We start from the raw sequence: 16307 nt of genomic DNA, 5'->3' as shown, positions 1-16307 counted from the left end.
CTGTCTTCAGCAGTTACTTGAGACAAAGATCTGCATAAACAAAAGGAGACTTGCCAGGCTGAGTGCCCAACAGGGTGGAGGTACGGCGAATACAAATGGCAAACCCAGATACAAGCAGTTCCCTTGTAAAGCCACCCCCTGGTGGATAGGGCACTGTTGAGAGAAGCAATGTGCCAGGGGGCTGGAGCACTGCTGCCATCTTGCTGAGTAGGCCAGTAACACAAGGCCCCAGCCCTTCTACTCAGACCATCTCTCAAGTTTAGATTTCCAAGAACTAACCTTGAGGAATAAGAGAATGTCTCCTCAAAAGACAGACAGCAGGGATCCAGTGCAGTAGCTTAGTGCCTAAAGTCCTGGCCTTGTATGCACTGGGATTCCATAAGGGTACCGGTTTATGTCCTGGCCCAGCTGTTTCACTTTCCATCCTGCTTTCTGCTTGTGTCCTGGGAAAGCAGTCGAGCTTGAACCAAGGCCTTAGGACTCTGCACCTGTGTGGGAGACCCAGAAGTGGTTCCTGGCTTCTCTCCATAAAGAGATAAATCTTAAAACACCAACAGCAACAACTCCTTTGTCTCTAACCAAGAAGTCTTATGTCTTCTGCCAGCATGAATGGAACAATATCAGGTTTATTTTCCTATAATTAGGTAAAAATTCCAGACCACCTGAAGTCCTTAACAACAATAAGGTTCATGAGGGAAAAAAACATCTGGGGCCCCCTATGGAAAAGAGAGTATTCAGGGCATGGTCCTTCCTATTCAGGTTAGAGTCTCAGTCCAGCACTCCACCAAGAATGTATCAGTACTGCAACTTTTTACCCACTATCTTCACTCTGAGTATCAATTAGTTTCCTCGCACCCTTTGTAAGCCTCCAGCCTTCTCACGACCCCTTGGAGCAGAGGATCTTGCCTGCTACATCCTGGAGAGTGTAGAAGTCATCAAACATGAACTTCTTCTGTTTCCCCTACAGATACACAAAGCCATACACAGATGGACCAAGCCGACTCATCATACCCTCCTCCTTCCCTCTATTACAACAGATGAACTGACCTTTCTGAAATTTGGATCAATTTCTTTGCTAGTCTTTTAAACTCCTACCTTTTCAGGAATCTTATAGTATCATAGTATATTCAATCTGTTTCCCCTTTTTTCCTACATTGCTTTAGTCTTTTTTACTAGGAATTTTTTTCAGTAAAAAAGGTAAAAAAACTAGCATAATTAAGATCTATATTATGCATCATGTAAATCTATAAAATATTAACAGTTTTTGCTGTATTTTCTTCAATTATTTTTGTCTTTGGGTAGGTACTTTAAAGTCAATTACATATATCAAAGCATTTTCCTACTAAATACTTCAATACATAAGGGTACTTGAAATATTTCAGAAAATTAGTTAGGGGCTGGCATTGTGGCATGAGTTAAGGTATTGCCTGCAATGCCAGCTTTCTATATGGGAACCACTAGTTCCAGTCCTGGCTGCTCCACTTCTGATCCCAGGTCATTGGACGCAGAACCGATATGGCCACCCAAGTAACACCTCCTGGTTTAAGCCTGCTCTAGCCCAGCTTTTGCAGCCCTTTGGAGAATAAGCCAATAGATGAAGGTCTCACCATCTGCCTTTTAAGTTAAATAACAGTGTCATTAAAAAAAATCAATTAAAAGGTTAAGTTTACTTTGATTCAAAGAAATTTTGAAACCCATGCATTGCTTCTTTTTTAAAAGCACTAATGAAGAATGCATATTATTTTAAAGATGATTTAATTAAATTGAGAGAGAGAGAGAGAGAGAGAGAGAGAGAGAGATTGATTTTCCATTTGCTGGTTCACTTCCCAAACGGCCACAAGGGCCAGAGCTGAGCTGATGTGAGGCTAGGGGTCAGCAGCTTCCTCCGAGTCTCCCATGGGTGTGTGGGTACAGGGACCAAGGACTTCAGCCATCCTCAGTTGCTTACCCAGGCCATAAGCAGGGAGTTGGATCACAAGTGGAGCAGCCAGCATTGCAGGCAGAGGATTAGCCTGTATGTCACTGTGCCAGTTCTATCCATAAACTTTTTGAAATTTTTCTCATACATTTCTAAAATTACCAGGACATTTTTCTACCAGACCACAATTTCATGATCATAGCTGCCAAAACAGTACGTATTGATTACTCAATTCATTTTCAAACTTCCCTAACTGGCCCACCATTGTCGTTTTGTATATCTGATTTGTGCAAATTAAGATACAATTAAGGAAAAAAAAAAAGATACAATTAAGGACTACATGATACACTTGATCAGGTCTGCTAAGCCTCTCAAAACTTTTTCCTTATTAACTTATGGGGAGATTGGGCCACCTGTCCTGGAGGGGGTGGTCCCTCATTCTCCTGTCTTCCTCCTGGTCCTGCTCACCTTGTCTATTTCATCTCCCAAACAGCCTGTAGCCTGGAATCATGTCTGATCCACCTGACTATACTAAGGTCTCACCTACCCATAATGGCAAGCATCCTTCCAGTGATGGGATCGACTTTATATCTTAGTGCACTACAATGAACTTCACATCTGTTTCAACGCCTTTTACTGACGCTAACATGGGTCAGCATGTTCAGGTATTAGCAGCTGAAACTAACAACTGTAAAGTTACGCCCTACTCCACTTTCACCCACTAAACGACCTGTGGAGTTTCCGCATCAGTGGTTAAACATGCTCAAGTCTCCCCTTTGAGAAGAAAACAGAGAAGTGCTTGATGTCACAATTCACTAATACCACGGTCCTTTTTCTTCCTTGAATAATTAAAGACCTTTCAAGAGAGTTGCCTGTACATGACCCCGTTTCCCCTCACGTGGATTCTGAATTCCGAAACCTCATTCCTGGCAACAGACTTCAGTTAGGCTTAGCAGGCCTGGGAGCAGCGGGCGGTTACAAGGCACAGGGCAGTCAGAGCCGTCAGCTGCAAAATCAGAACCCTTGGACTGCTTGCACCAGATAAATGCCAACTTTCTCTGAATGTCTGAAAAGAAATGTCAAGCTGCCTGTCCCTCTTCTTTCTTTCATGCTGCTAAAAAGAGGAGCTAACTTGTCACTTTAAAAAATAGCTTTGCCACTTGGGAGAGAGAACATTTTGAATACACAGGATTCCTGCACTGATCTCTCCTGCCCATTCAACAATGTCAGGACTCCTGAGAACACCGATCAAACATGAATTTGCAGAAACTAATTGTAAACCACTCCCAGGCAAGCCAGGAGTCAGCCAAGGACAGCATGGGGCCAAGACACCCCAGGTGGAAGCTAAAGCGATTCAGTCTCCTTGTTTTCAAGATGAGGTTCCAAAGTGGGTCAGCAGTAAACAGACATTGTGTCTATAAAGGAGCATCGAAAAGTTGCTAGAAAAAGCAGGTCGAGAGTGTAGGTTTATTCTGGTGCAAAAACAAACAAACAACAACAACAAAAACCACCTTGAAATAGTATATATGAAAAGTCTTCAAACATGTTAGAGGAAAAATACATATAATGAACAACTTGTATGGAACGCACTGTGTTGCCGCTGCAGGGTACGAACGAGATCACACCAGACATGTCTCAGGTTTATTAAGGAGTCTTTATTAACCAAGCTTGGTGATAATAGAGCGTACTTGAAATAGCAAATCACAAGTCCCTATGGCAATCCAACCAACCATAATCCAACCAAACATAATCCAAAGAGGAACAAATGGTCATTTCCCTCAAGTCCATCCGTTAAGCTGAAGACCTATGTCCCAGCTTTCCCAACAATATAAGAGACTTGTAACAATCCTAAGAGACATGCAAAAAATAACCTGGACACACTTACAAAGCTGCAGACATTCCCCTTTCCCTGGCTTCTCTGCCCACATTCCACTACTGCTAGGCCTCACCTCTCCTGGAACCCCTGACAGCACACAGACCAGAAACAACATTACTATATCCATTGTCCCATCCAAGCAGTACACAGGGACCATGCTCAGGGGATTACCTGTCCTGGGTATGGCCAGAGCAAAGGAAGCACACGACCAGGCACAAGCGAGCGAGTCCCAGCTTCACGAGTCTTTTAACGTGCTTATGAGGGGAGTGGTAACACAACAATGCAATACTGTCCCCTCTCAGATGATAGGCGAGTCCACCTCGGCAGGTTCAAATCCAGAGAAACGAAGTCCTCCGGGGCATGGACCGTGACAGCTGACAGCAAAGCCTAACTCCTCACCCTGCACTTATCTGACACAACAGTTCCACAAGGCACAGTAAGGAGGAGAGAGCAGCCAACTACTGGCAAAAAACCTTGAAAACCCACTGAGGGGGAAATGCAAGGTGTGGGGAGGAGGACAGTCCCCACCACTTAGGCCAACTGCAATGTAAATGAACCCCAAGCCTTCCTACTCCAAGCTCAGGACAATCTCCAATCTAAGAGAGGAAATCAAAAAAGCAATCTCTTATCAGATCTCCTCGGAATCATAGAGAAAAAAAAAGGAAGTGACTCTAAACAGAAAATCGAGCGGGACTTCCTCAAGGCCACAGATCTGATCAGAGGGTCGCAATGCTAAAGACACTGGCATCAGGAGTTTCATTTGTTTCCGGCATATGGGAGAGAATCTCTTTGAAGGTCAACAGCTCAAAGGCTCACTGAAGCTTCCTCAGCACCCCGGCCCACAGCCCGCCACGCACAAGCATGTGCTGTGGCTGATTTTTAACAACAATCCCTAAATATCAGCATGAGAAGACTAACAAAAGGGTGACTGCTGGTGCCAGCAGCTTGGGCTGTGTAAGCACACCTTATCCACAAGAACACTTTCTCCTTTACTCCACAGAGAAACAAAGAATCGGAAACCAAGAAGAAACAAATGCAGAATTAGCCACAGCAAAAAACAAACAGCTAGTCAGACTTGGGAGGATAGCAGCAAGTTGAAAATTCAAGTAACACCTCAGGAACAAGAATTTTGAAAATGATTCCTGGGCCCAGCATGGTGGCCTCGTGGCTAAAGTTCTCCCCTGACAAGTACCGGGATGGCATATACAAGCTGGTTCATATCCCAGCAGCTCCACTTCCATCTAGCTCCCTGCTTGTGAACTCGGAAAGCAGTTAAGGATGGCCCAAAGCCTTGGGACCCTGCACTCATGTGGGAGACCTGGAGGAAGTTCCTGGCTCCTGGATTTAGATCGGTTCAGCGCCGGTTATTGTGGCCACTTGGGGAGTGAATCAGCAGATGGAAAATCTTCTTGTTTCTCCTTTTGATATATCTGACTTTCTAGTTTAAAAAAAAAAGTCTTAAAAAAAAGAAAAAAAATTTAAAAAAGAAAATGATTCCTTTAGATTAGTAACAGAAAAGACTACCAATTCAATAGGAAAACATACAAAGATATGAATTGGTAAACAAGAGCAGGAAAAACAGGAGGACAATATGCAAATAAGACACCCAGTCTCTGGAATCAGGGAAGCACGAATTATAGCAGGATACTGAGGCAGTCGGGGAACGGCACGAGGAGCAAAGCTGCTGCTTGCAACACTAACATCCCACACCGGCCCCAGTTTGCATCCTGGTTGCTTCTCTTCTGGTCTAGCTGTCTGCTAATGAGCCCGGGGAGTGCAAGAGAAGATACTCCAAGTGCTTGGCCCCTGCCACTCATGTGGAGACCCTGAGTTCCAGGCTCCTGGCTTCAGCCAGACTCAGCCATGGCTATTGCAACCATTTATGGAATATGCCAGAGGCTAGCAGAACTTCCTCTATATCTTTGCCACTCAAATAAAAATAAATAATTTTTAAGATTTAAGCCAGGATACCATTTCACATGTATTATAGTGATTACATTTTTTTTCCTTAAATTTCAGAGTTTAGCAAGGCTTTGGGAAAATGTCAACTCACACTCTATCAAGATAATTCCTTAGAAAACAATTTGTTATCATCTAACAAAGGTAATGATATGTATTACCTTTCTTTTTTAAAAATGCATTTATTTTTATTAGAAAGGCAGGTTTACAGAAAGAACAGACAGATCTTCCATCCACTGGCTCACTCCCAAAGGGACCTCAACAGTCAGAGATGAGCTGATCCAAAACCAGGTGCCAGGAGCTTCCTCCGGGTCTCCCACATGGATAAAAAATCCCAAAGCTTTGGACCATCCTCAACTGCTTTCCCAGGCCACAAGCAGGGAGCTGGATGGGAATAGAGTGCCTGGGACATGAACTGGTACACATATAGAATCCTCGCATGTGCTAGGTGAAGATCTAGCTACTGGGCTTTATGCCGGGGCCTAGATAGGCATTATTCTTCAACCTGACAGTTCAGTTCCACTTCTGGTTGCACCTGTACGAGTCCTCAAAGAGACTGTACACAAACTCAAATGGAGGGTGTAACAGTGCTCCATGACAATAAACTAGAGAGAACACCGGTACCCAATGACAAAGTCAAGAATTGGCATGTGTGAACAGTGAACTATTACAAAGCTGTGAGCACAATCTATTATATACAACACAGATGAATGTTAAGATATTAAGGAGAAAAATAGTAAGTCCCAGGAGTCACATACTAGCAGAATATCACTTTCACACAATTCAAAACCGCTAAACAAATAGTTTAATACTTTTTTTTTCTTTTTGAAGATTGGACAGGCAGCGTGACAATGAGAAGAAGACACTGCCCATCTGCTGGGTCTTCCTCCAGATAACTGGAATAGCTGAGCCTGCAACTCCACCTGGGTCTGCAGGTGCATGGCAGGGACCCCCACACTCGGATCACTTTCTGTTGCTTTTCCCAGGCGCATTAGCTGCACACTGGATCAGAACTAGCGTAGCTGGGACTCGAACTGGTGGTCTGAGATGGGATGCTGGTATTCCAAGCAGCACTTAACCCACTGTACACAATGCTACCCCCTACAACTTTCCCTCCTTCCCTCCCTCCTCTCTCCTCCCCTCTCCTCTCCCTTTCTTTCCTTCCTCTCCTTTTTTCCCCCTTCCTTCACTCCTTCATTCCTTCCTCTTCTTAAAGCATAGAAAAAATAGAACAGTATTTAGCAAGAACACATGGTTTTAAGTAATTGGTAATTTTTACACTCTTGGGACTTACATTAAATAACCTGCTTTAGTTTAGGGTAGAGTTGAGGTTTAAATCCAAGTATCCATGAAACCTAGGTTTTTCATCACTCTGCTGTTTTGCCTCTGTTCTTTCTTCCCTTTCTTCTCCCTCAAGATTTGTTTGAAAGCAAGAGTTACAGAGAAGAAAGACAGAGCAACAGCGAACCTTCCATCTGCTGCCTCTGGGCAAGGCCAGGAGTGCAGAGCTTCTTTCTGGTCTCCTACATGGGTGGCAGGGGCCTGTGCACTCGTACCATCGTCTGGTGCTTTCCCAGATACATTGACAGGGAGCCGGACTGGAAGTGGGACAGCCAAGATTCAAACTGTGTTCCTATGAGATGCTGGTGTCACAGGTAGAAGCTTGACCCACGGTGCCACAATGCTGGCCCCTGCCTCTTCTTAAAGGGTGTCCTGTGTGGGGCCAGCACCATGGCACAGCGGGCTGAGTCTCCACCTTTGACACCAACATCCCAAGGATGCAGGATTGTGCCCCCAGATGCTCTGCTTCGAATTCAGCTCCCAGCTTGTGGCCTGGGAAAGCAGCAGCAGATACCCGGATTTGTAGGCTTCTGTACCCACTAGGCAGGTCTGGAAGAGGCTCCTGGCTTTGGATCAGCTCCACTCTAGCTGTTTCAGCCATTGGGTGGTGATAGGCAGTGGGGAGAGGAGATGGGAGACTTTACTTCATAAGCAGTCCTAAGTCCATCAGTCTGTTACGTAAGTGTGTCCTGACATTGCGGGTACAGACAATGACAGGTAGTCCAGCATCCCCTGATGATATCTTTTTAAAATTTATTCCTATGACTTTCATGACCCCACACTGGTTCTCCTGCATTTGCCCCTTTGTAGGACAAATTCCATTCATTTCTTAGGTATCTGTGTAAGTCTGCCAGAGTTCTATCTTCCATCAGCTAATAAAGAAACTTCTGGGAGGAAGGAATGATAAAAAGGAGTATGAGATAGTCTCATATATAAACCATTCCTTCCTTTACAAAAAAGAAAAGTCAGAAAGAAACTCTGGAATAGCCAAGGAATTTCACTGATGGTGAGTTTTGCTCAAGGTAGTGTTGGAATTGTTTATCACTATCTTTGGTACTGAAACTGCTGACTAAAGTAATTTTAAACTGATAGTTTAACAGACTTTGTTTGATTAAAAAGCACAGTGATCTTATTTTCAATTACCATAACTTGACTGAGCTCTTTTTCCACATGAATACTTGATTCCTGGGACACGTTTTAAATGACGCTCTCAGAGTAAAGTGGAGGCATTGTTAAACTGGGCAGAAAGCAGCCCATTGGTTACCTTCTGAAAGTTCAGCTGTACCAGTTACAAATATCAAAAGATACCAATGAGCCATTGTATCTAAGCCAATTCAGTCTAAGATAAAATGGGAAAAAATCCAGTTGCATAATTCAATGGCCTTCTTACTCTACATTTTAAAATGTCTGCAGAACTTTTAGCAAAGGCCAGCATTATGTAGTCTGCATAATTATTCTGTTAGTGAACAGTTCTTTCAATCCATTCAAGACAAAGCAACACAAGTTATTTCTTAGTGACTAATAATTTTCATGATCAGGAAGGATAATATAAGACATCAAATACCTTAAATGGTAATTTTAAAATTCAAAACTTCTGTTTTTAAAAGTCTATTCATCAGGCCCAGTGTGGGGTAGCCTAGTGGCTAAAGTACTCGCCTTGCATGTGCCTGGGATCCCATATGGTTGCTGGTTTGTATCCCGGCTGCTCCACTTCCCATCCAGCTCCCTGCTTGTGGCCTGGGAGAGAAGAGGAGGATGGTCCAAAGCTTTGGGATCCTGTATCCACACTGGGCTCCTGGCTTCGGATCAGCTCAGTTCTGGCTATTGCAGCCTCTTGGGGAGTGAACCAGTGGATCGAAGATTTCTTTTGCTCTCTCTCCTTCTCTCTGTAAATCTGACTTCATCAGCAATGGGTACAGTGATGTAGGTTTGCCATAGTGTGCAATTACTGAATCCCATGTCCAGCTGTCAGTCCAAGTCATGGTTCCTCACTTCCAGTACAGCTTCCTGCCTACAAGCCCAGGAGATAGCAGATAATGGCCCAGTGCTTGAGATCCTGCACCCACATGGGTGCACCCCACATGCCAGCACCCCACACTGCAGTGCCAGGGTTTGTCACCTGCTGCTGGCTCTGCTTTCAGCTCTCTTCCTTTGCAGGTGCTGGGAGGCAGCAGGGAGAGCCCAGGGGACCCTGCCCAACGTGACGCCTGAACTGAGTTCCAGGATCCCAGATGCAGCCCTGCTCCTCAACCACTGTGGGCATTTTGGGAGGGAATCAGCAAACAGGAACTCTGTCTAACCCTTCTCATTCTCTTCTGGCCTCTTTAAAAAATGTAAAAATCTATATCTATTCATCAGTAAAGTCAATTTCAAATTTTTTAGAATTTTTTTTTTCACTTGTCAGGTTTATATTTCTTGTACTTTGAAGAAATAAGCTGTAAGTCCTGGTGTGATGGCTCAAGTGGCTAACCCTTTGCCTGCAAGTGCCAGGATCCCATATGGGCACTGGTTCGTGTCCCGGATACTCCAATTCTCATCCAGCTCCCTGCTTGTGACCTGGGGAAGCAGCAGAGGATGACCCAAAGCCTTAGGATCCTGCAACCACATGAGAGACCCAGAAAAAAGCCAATCCTAGCTTTGGATCAACTCAGCTCCAACCACTGTGGCCATCTGAAGAGTGAACTAGCAGACTATCTGTGAACTAGCTCTTTCTATCTGTCCTTTCCATAAATCTGCCTTTCCCATTAAAAAGAAATATTTAAAAATAAGCTTTAAAATCCATAATCAGGTATTTAAATCTTTTATGACCTTTCTCAACTGAGAATTTAAAACTACATATGCCCCTTCACCCCAAGTATTCCATATACAAATATCTCCAAGAATAAAATATTCTCAAGAAGTTGACCACAAACTTGGAGCTACATGGAGCAAGTAGGCACAAGAAAGTAGATGTTGAACAAGCCGAAACTGTGGCATAAGGCATTAAATTCTGTTTTGATTTTACTACCAGCTTACTCATGATGTTAAGCATTAAGTTTCCTCAAAGTGAGTGAGTTCCACCTCCTGTGAACTGCAGGCTGTCTGTTCTGTGTGCCAGGCAATCAAGCAGGCACCACCCTCCACATTCTCTGCCCCATCCCCTAGCAATTATGGCCCGATAGGACTCATTCTCACAGAACGTACCAGAAACTCGGGACACATATGAATAAGCTCAGGTCCCATGCACACAAAGATCTACAATCTGTCATCTCAAACTAGGGCCAACTGCATTTCAGTATTCGGAAGCTCTCAGTGCACTCACTGCATACGGCATGAACATCCTATCTGGACGCCAGGATAGCACCTCAGAATCAGAAAGGGACATTGCTACAGCAGGGATATACTTGGCAGATAAAAAAGATGGTAGTAAGTTTCATGTGGATGTGAATTGCACTGCCATCAAATGTGCTCAGATCACAAAGTTTTGCTGCTAAAGGTTTTGGAAGGGGGAGAACTAGTTTTCTCGGATTTCCAAATTGTGGACAAAATATTACTGATTTTTAATCCATATCAGCAGGATATGCATAGGATATGCACAGGAGTAAAATGACCTCTCAATTTAAAAGGAGAAGCTGGCCAGCAACGAGATAACATTTACTGAGCACTTCTCACGTGCATGCACACTGTGCAAAGCATTACACGTAACTAAAATTCCAAGCAACCTTAGGAAGCAGGCAACAGTATCACCCTTGTTCTAGTTCTATGAAGGAGATTATTTCTTTAAAAAGATGTATTTTTATTTTACAGAGAAAATAAAAACAGAGAGGTCCTCCATCTGCTGGTTTACTGCCCAAATAGCTACAATGGCCAGAGCTGAGCCAACTCAAAGTCAGAAGCCAGAGCTTCTTCTGGGTCTCCCCCATGGTTGCTGGGACCCAAACACTTGGGCCATCCTCTACTGCTTTCCCAAGCCATAAGCAGCGAGCTTACATTAGAAGCGGAACAGGCAGGCTACAAACCACTGACCATCTGGGATGCTGGCACCACAGGTGGAGGATTAGCTTGATATGTCATTGCACCAGCACCAGAAGAGGAAACTTTATCCATGGAGGTTATGAACTTAACCCAAGTTCATACAACTTCATGACAATTGAAGGTGATGACTCTTACGGTGTGATCTAAGCAACAGTTTCTCTTCTCTGGGCCTCAATTATCTTGTCTGTACAGCAGGGACACTAACAACTACCTCAGAATTGTGTGTAGGAACTTGGCATGTCCTTGGGAACGTAACCAGAGCTCATTTGGTCCTGCAGGGAAAACACTGAAGAAGTAACAACCGTGAACTTTACGCAGTACTAGCCATAGCTGTTGTCTGATAGATATGATAACAAAATGCTCTAAACAGAAAAGGAAAATATGGGAAGGCACTGTGGCACAGCAGGTTAACAGCCACAGCTTGCACTGTTGGCATCCTACATGGGAGTACTGGGTGGAATTCCAGCTGGTCTGATTTCGATCCAGCTCCCCACTAATTCTCCTAAGAAGGCAGCAAAGGACTGCCTAAGAGCCTGGGCCCTAGTGGCCCAGGTCAGAGAACCAGATGGCATTCAGATCCAGGTTTTAGTCTAGTTCAGTCCTGGCTGGTACAGCCATCTGGGGAGCAAACCAGCAGGTGAAACCTTTCCCTTCCTCCAACTGTCTTTAAAATAAATTATTCTTTTTTAAACAGGGAAATGAAATCATTGCCAGCCAAAAATCCACACGTCCTATCAACTGAACGGCTTTCCCTAAGGTATCTGGGCCACCTGGTAATCACAGCCCCTCTCCCACACCCCACCAGCACGTCCTCACCTTGGGGTGCTTTGAGGTGCTTCTTTCAGCTTTCAAGCCTTCTGGTGTGTGCCAGGGAAGAACGAACTTGACAGCTGCAAACTTCACTCGCCAGTTTAAATCAGCAGTTTCTGGGGGCAGGTATTGCTTCCCAGGGGGTTAAACCACAGCCTGGGACACCAGCATCCCACCTAGGACTGCCACAGGTTCAGCTGCACCTCTGCTTCCAATCCGGCTTCCTGCTGCTGTGCACTAAGAGGCAGCAGAGGTCTCTGCCACCCACGTGGGAGACCTGCATGGAGCTCCAGGCTCCTGAGTTCAGCCTGGCCCAGCCCAGGCTGGTGCAGCCATTTGGGGAATGAACCAGTGATAGAAGATATCTCTTTTTCTCTCCCTTGCTCCCTCTCTGTCACTGTGCATTTCCAATAAATACAAGAAATCTTAAAAAAAAAAAAAAAACACTACATTAATTAAATAAAAATTCGTATTCTACTTTGGGCAGTTCACTTTAAAAAATAAATAATACATTTTTGCTTCTTAAAAGCAGCAGACTAGCATCATGCAGGAATTTACCAAAATTCAAAGGAGAGGACCTAGTGTGATGGTTCAATGGCTAAATCCTCAACCTGAAAGTGCCAGGGCCCCATATGGGTACCAGTTCATATCCTGGCAGCTCCACTTTCCATTCAACTCCCTGCTTGTGGCCTGGGAAAGCAGTCAAGGCCAGTCTTAAAACCTTGGGACCCTGCACCCACATAGGAGACTCGAAAGAGGTTCCTACCTTCGCATCAGATCAGCTCCGGTCGTTGCAGCTACTTGTTGGGGAGTGAACTAGCGGAAATCTCTTTCTAAATTTATTGTTCTAATAAAAACAAATAAATCTTTACAAAAGAAGGGAAGAAACAAATTCGAAGGAGAAGCCCCTTCCCAGGCCCAGAGAATCAGAAACTGAGGGTAAGCTCAGCTGTGAGCATCTCAGCAAGCTGGGCAGGTGATGCCACCAGATGACCACGGGTCTCAACTCTACTTACAAAGCAGTCTGGAAACTATGACTGGAGGCAAGTTCAGGAATGTGTGCTCATGCATTAACAAATTACTAGGAACAACTCAACTGGCACCATGTCTTCCTGGTCAAATAGAACATTTAGAAGCTTAAAAAAATAGGAAGACATTAAAACTTATTCACATTCTTGCTAGGTCTTAAAATAAGCCAAAGTTCCTGGCTGCTGGCTTTGTACTGGCCCAGCTCTGGGCATTGTGGCCATTTGGGGAGTGAACTAGCAGATGAAAAATCTGTCTCTCCTTCTTTCTTCGTAATGCTGCCTTACAAAAGAAAAAAATGATTGTACTATGCCTATTACTTTTATCTACTGTCATGAAGTACATAAGAACACAATTCTAACCTATGATCAAACCTAATCACCATGTGATTCATGCATCTACTCCATAAAGATTTAAACCTACTTTGCGAGGCACAGGAACCTACACCATCAGAAAAGTTCACTAGCTTTTGAGAAAGACAGATAACCAGCAATAGTTATACTAGGGCGAAAGTGCTGATAGGGAACAAATTTTAAATGATACCAAAATCAAGTGTTCATTAAAGTAAGGCTGAACTCAACATACCAAAGATTTCAAATTTAACAACTGTGAGCTTTGCAAAACAGCATAAGATTTTATTTTACTTCATCCTAAAATTATCTTCACTGACAAGAACTTCTAGCTTAAATATTCTAAGATGTGGTGAACCAAATACTAGCAATGTAAATTATAAATCTCTGATTTACAAGTGATATCCTTGGCCTGTCTCTTTCACAACTCAAGTGTTTCCACCTCTTAGACTTCACATTTACTCACTCGAGAGGCACTAGCTCCAATCACTGGCTCACTCTGTAGCAGTCTCAATGGCCTGGGACTGGGTTGGGCCTGGAACTCGGTCCAGGTCTCCTCTGTGGGTAGCAGGACTCTGACCACTTAAGCCATCACAGACGCCTGGCAGGGTCCACTCTGACAGGAAGCTGGAGTCAGGAACCTACAGCGGGTATGGGACACAGGCACTTCTACAGTGGGTATGGGACACAGGCACTCCTACAGCGGGTATGGGACACAGGCACTCATACAGTGGGTATGGGACACAGGCACTCCTACACGGGAGCTGAGTGTCCCAAGGTCTGTGCCACATGTCTACCGTTTCTGGATTGCTTAATAGGCAAACTGACTCTGGATCCCTAAGCCAGGGTCACATTAGGCAGGGTTATGACACTAACCAGCACATGATAGAACCAGGTCCAGGGGTAGATTCTGTGGGGGATAAGTGGGCCCAACCCTACGGAAATAAAAGTGTCACTGGGTAGCTCAAGAGTTGAGGTAGTGATGAGCTGAGCTAAGTGTGAACATGGAACCCACCAACACTCACAGGGAGTGGGGCTGAGAATAAGCTGGGCAGGTCCAAGCTGCAGCACCTGCATGTGTATCCCAAGACGGGGTGTGGGGGGGGCTAGCCCACAACATTCACCAGCTCATACAAAGGTCAAGATGGAGTGGTAGACTATGCCGGGCAAGGGCCCAACACCCACTGGCATATATGAGATCTGGGTCTGGGAGTGGACCAAGTGGGAGAACCTGGGAAACTCCCCTATGGAGTCATAGCTGGTGAGCATGTGATCCAGACCTAGGGGTCGGACAACTGGGCAAAGTGCCTCCATCCATTGGCAAGTGTGAGGGCTGGTTTTAGAAGGGAGCAAACAGGGCAGGACCGAGCAAATCTTAGCACACTGGCGAGTGCAAAAACCAGAATAGAGTGCAGGTTATGCCAGGCTAAGGTATCACACCTACTGGTTTACATGAGCCAGAGATGAGAGCAGACTAAGCAGGGCCAGGTTGCAGCACCCACCAGCAACAGTTGGTTCTAGGGGTTGGCTAGGTCAGGCCAGGCTACAGCATCCGAAGGCAAAGACTTAGATGAGGGGCTATGCCAGGCCAGCTCAGAGCAACCACTGGCAATGCGCGCGATCTGTGGATGAGAACAGGCCTGGAGGGAGCAAAGGGACACCCTGGTTGGGGTGTAACTCCCATTAGTGAGTGCGAGGGCCAGGGTGGAGGCTGCACGGTCCCTCGGCATGGGTGTGGGCTGGATCGGAGATGCACTGGACTGGGCTAGACTCCAGCACCATCTGGTGCTCATGAGAACCAGGGTGGGTATAGGACAGGCTAGGCTAGGTCTCTGCCCCTGCTGAGCCATGGCATGAGCTGTGCCAGTATGGACCAGGCTTGGTTGGACTGTAGCACCCAACAAGAACCAGATAGGGTAAGAGCCAGTCAGGAAAGGCCACTGCTCCTGTGGGACAGGAGGTGGACTAAGCAGGGCTGGCCCATGGACCCACTGATGTACACGAGATCTGGCATTGGGAGAGATCCTGATGGAGGAGCTTGGGTAACTTCTCTGTTGGGACACACTCCCTGCAGGTGAGTACAAGAACCAAGACAGGGAGCAGGCCAGACAAGGCCAAAATATGGTACCCACCAACATACACTTGGCACAGGTCAGGGTAGGCCAGGCTGAGTCAATCCATATCACGAACTGGCAAATTCAAGTGCCAGAATGGAGCGTGGGTCAGGCCAGGTCGGAGCGCAATACCAGCAAGTCCACATTAGGGCCGGGACTGGGGGCTGGCAGGACTGGGATAGGCTGTAGGCACCACCAGCAAGAGCTGGAATTGAGGGTGGGCCAGGTGAGGCCAAGCTACAGCACCCACTGGCAAATGCCAAAGTGGGACAGGTTGTACCAGACTGGACTGCAGCACCCAACCAGTACATGTGAAACCCCCGCGGGGGGATGGACCCAGTGGGAAGTGGTGGGCCCTTCTCTACTGGGCCACTACTTCCACTGAGAGCTGAGATGGGGGCAGATCAGGCCAGCAAGGGCCACAACATCTGATGATCTACATGTGAGCTGGATCAGGGAAAAGCCGAGCTGGGCTGACTATACCTTCTGGTACATGCATAAGCCAGAGTGAGTGTGGGTGGGCTGGGCTTTGCCGCAACATCAATTGGCAGATGCTGATATGGGGCCAAATTCTGTTAGGCGCAAGCATGGCTACAAAGATGGTGGCACCCACTGGCACCAGTGTGGACTGGGTAGTGGGGCTGGTTGGGATGAACTTGGCTTCAATGCCCATTGACATGTATGAGAGCCGAATGGGATATGGAATTGACTGGACCAGTCAGCTGTTCATATTGGCAAGCATGGGAATGAGGGTAGGGAGTGGGCCTGGTGGGCGTTTCACAATTTGCTCCAACTAGGCTGCAGCTCCCACTGGTTTGCGTGGAGGCCGAGTATGTGGAGGGCAGGATTGGGTTGGACTCCAACACCCATTGGTTTGCATAAAATACAGGGTTGGAGAC

This window comes from Ochotona princeps, chromosome 3 (genome assembly GCF_030435755.1).
Source record: "Ochotona princeps isolate mOchPri1 chromosome 3, mOchPri1.hap1, whole genome shotgun sequence".
Taxonomy (NCBI): Eukaryota; Metazoa; Chordata; class Mammalia; order Lagomorpha; family Ochotonidae; genus Ochotona; species Ochotona princeps.
Note: the sequence above shows the minus strand (reverse complement) of the source record.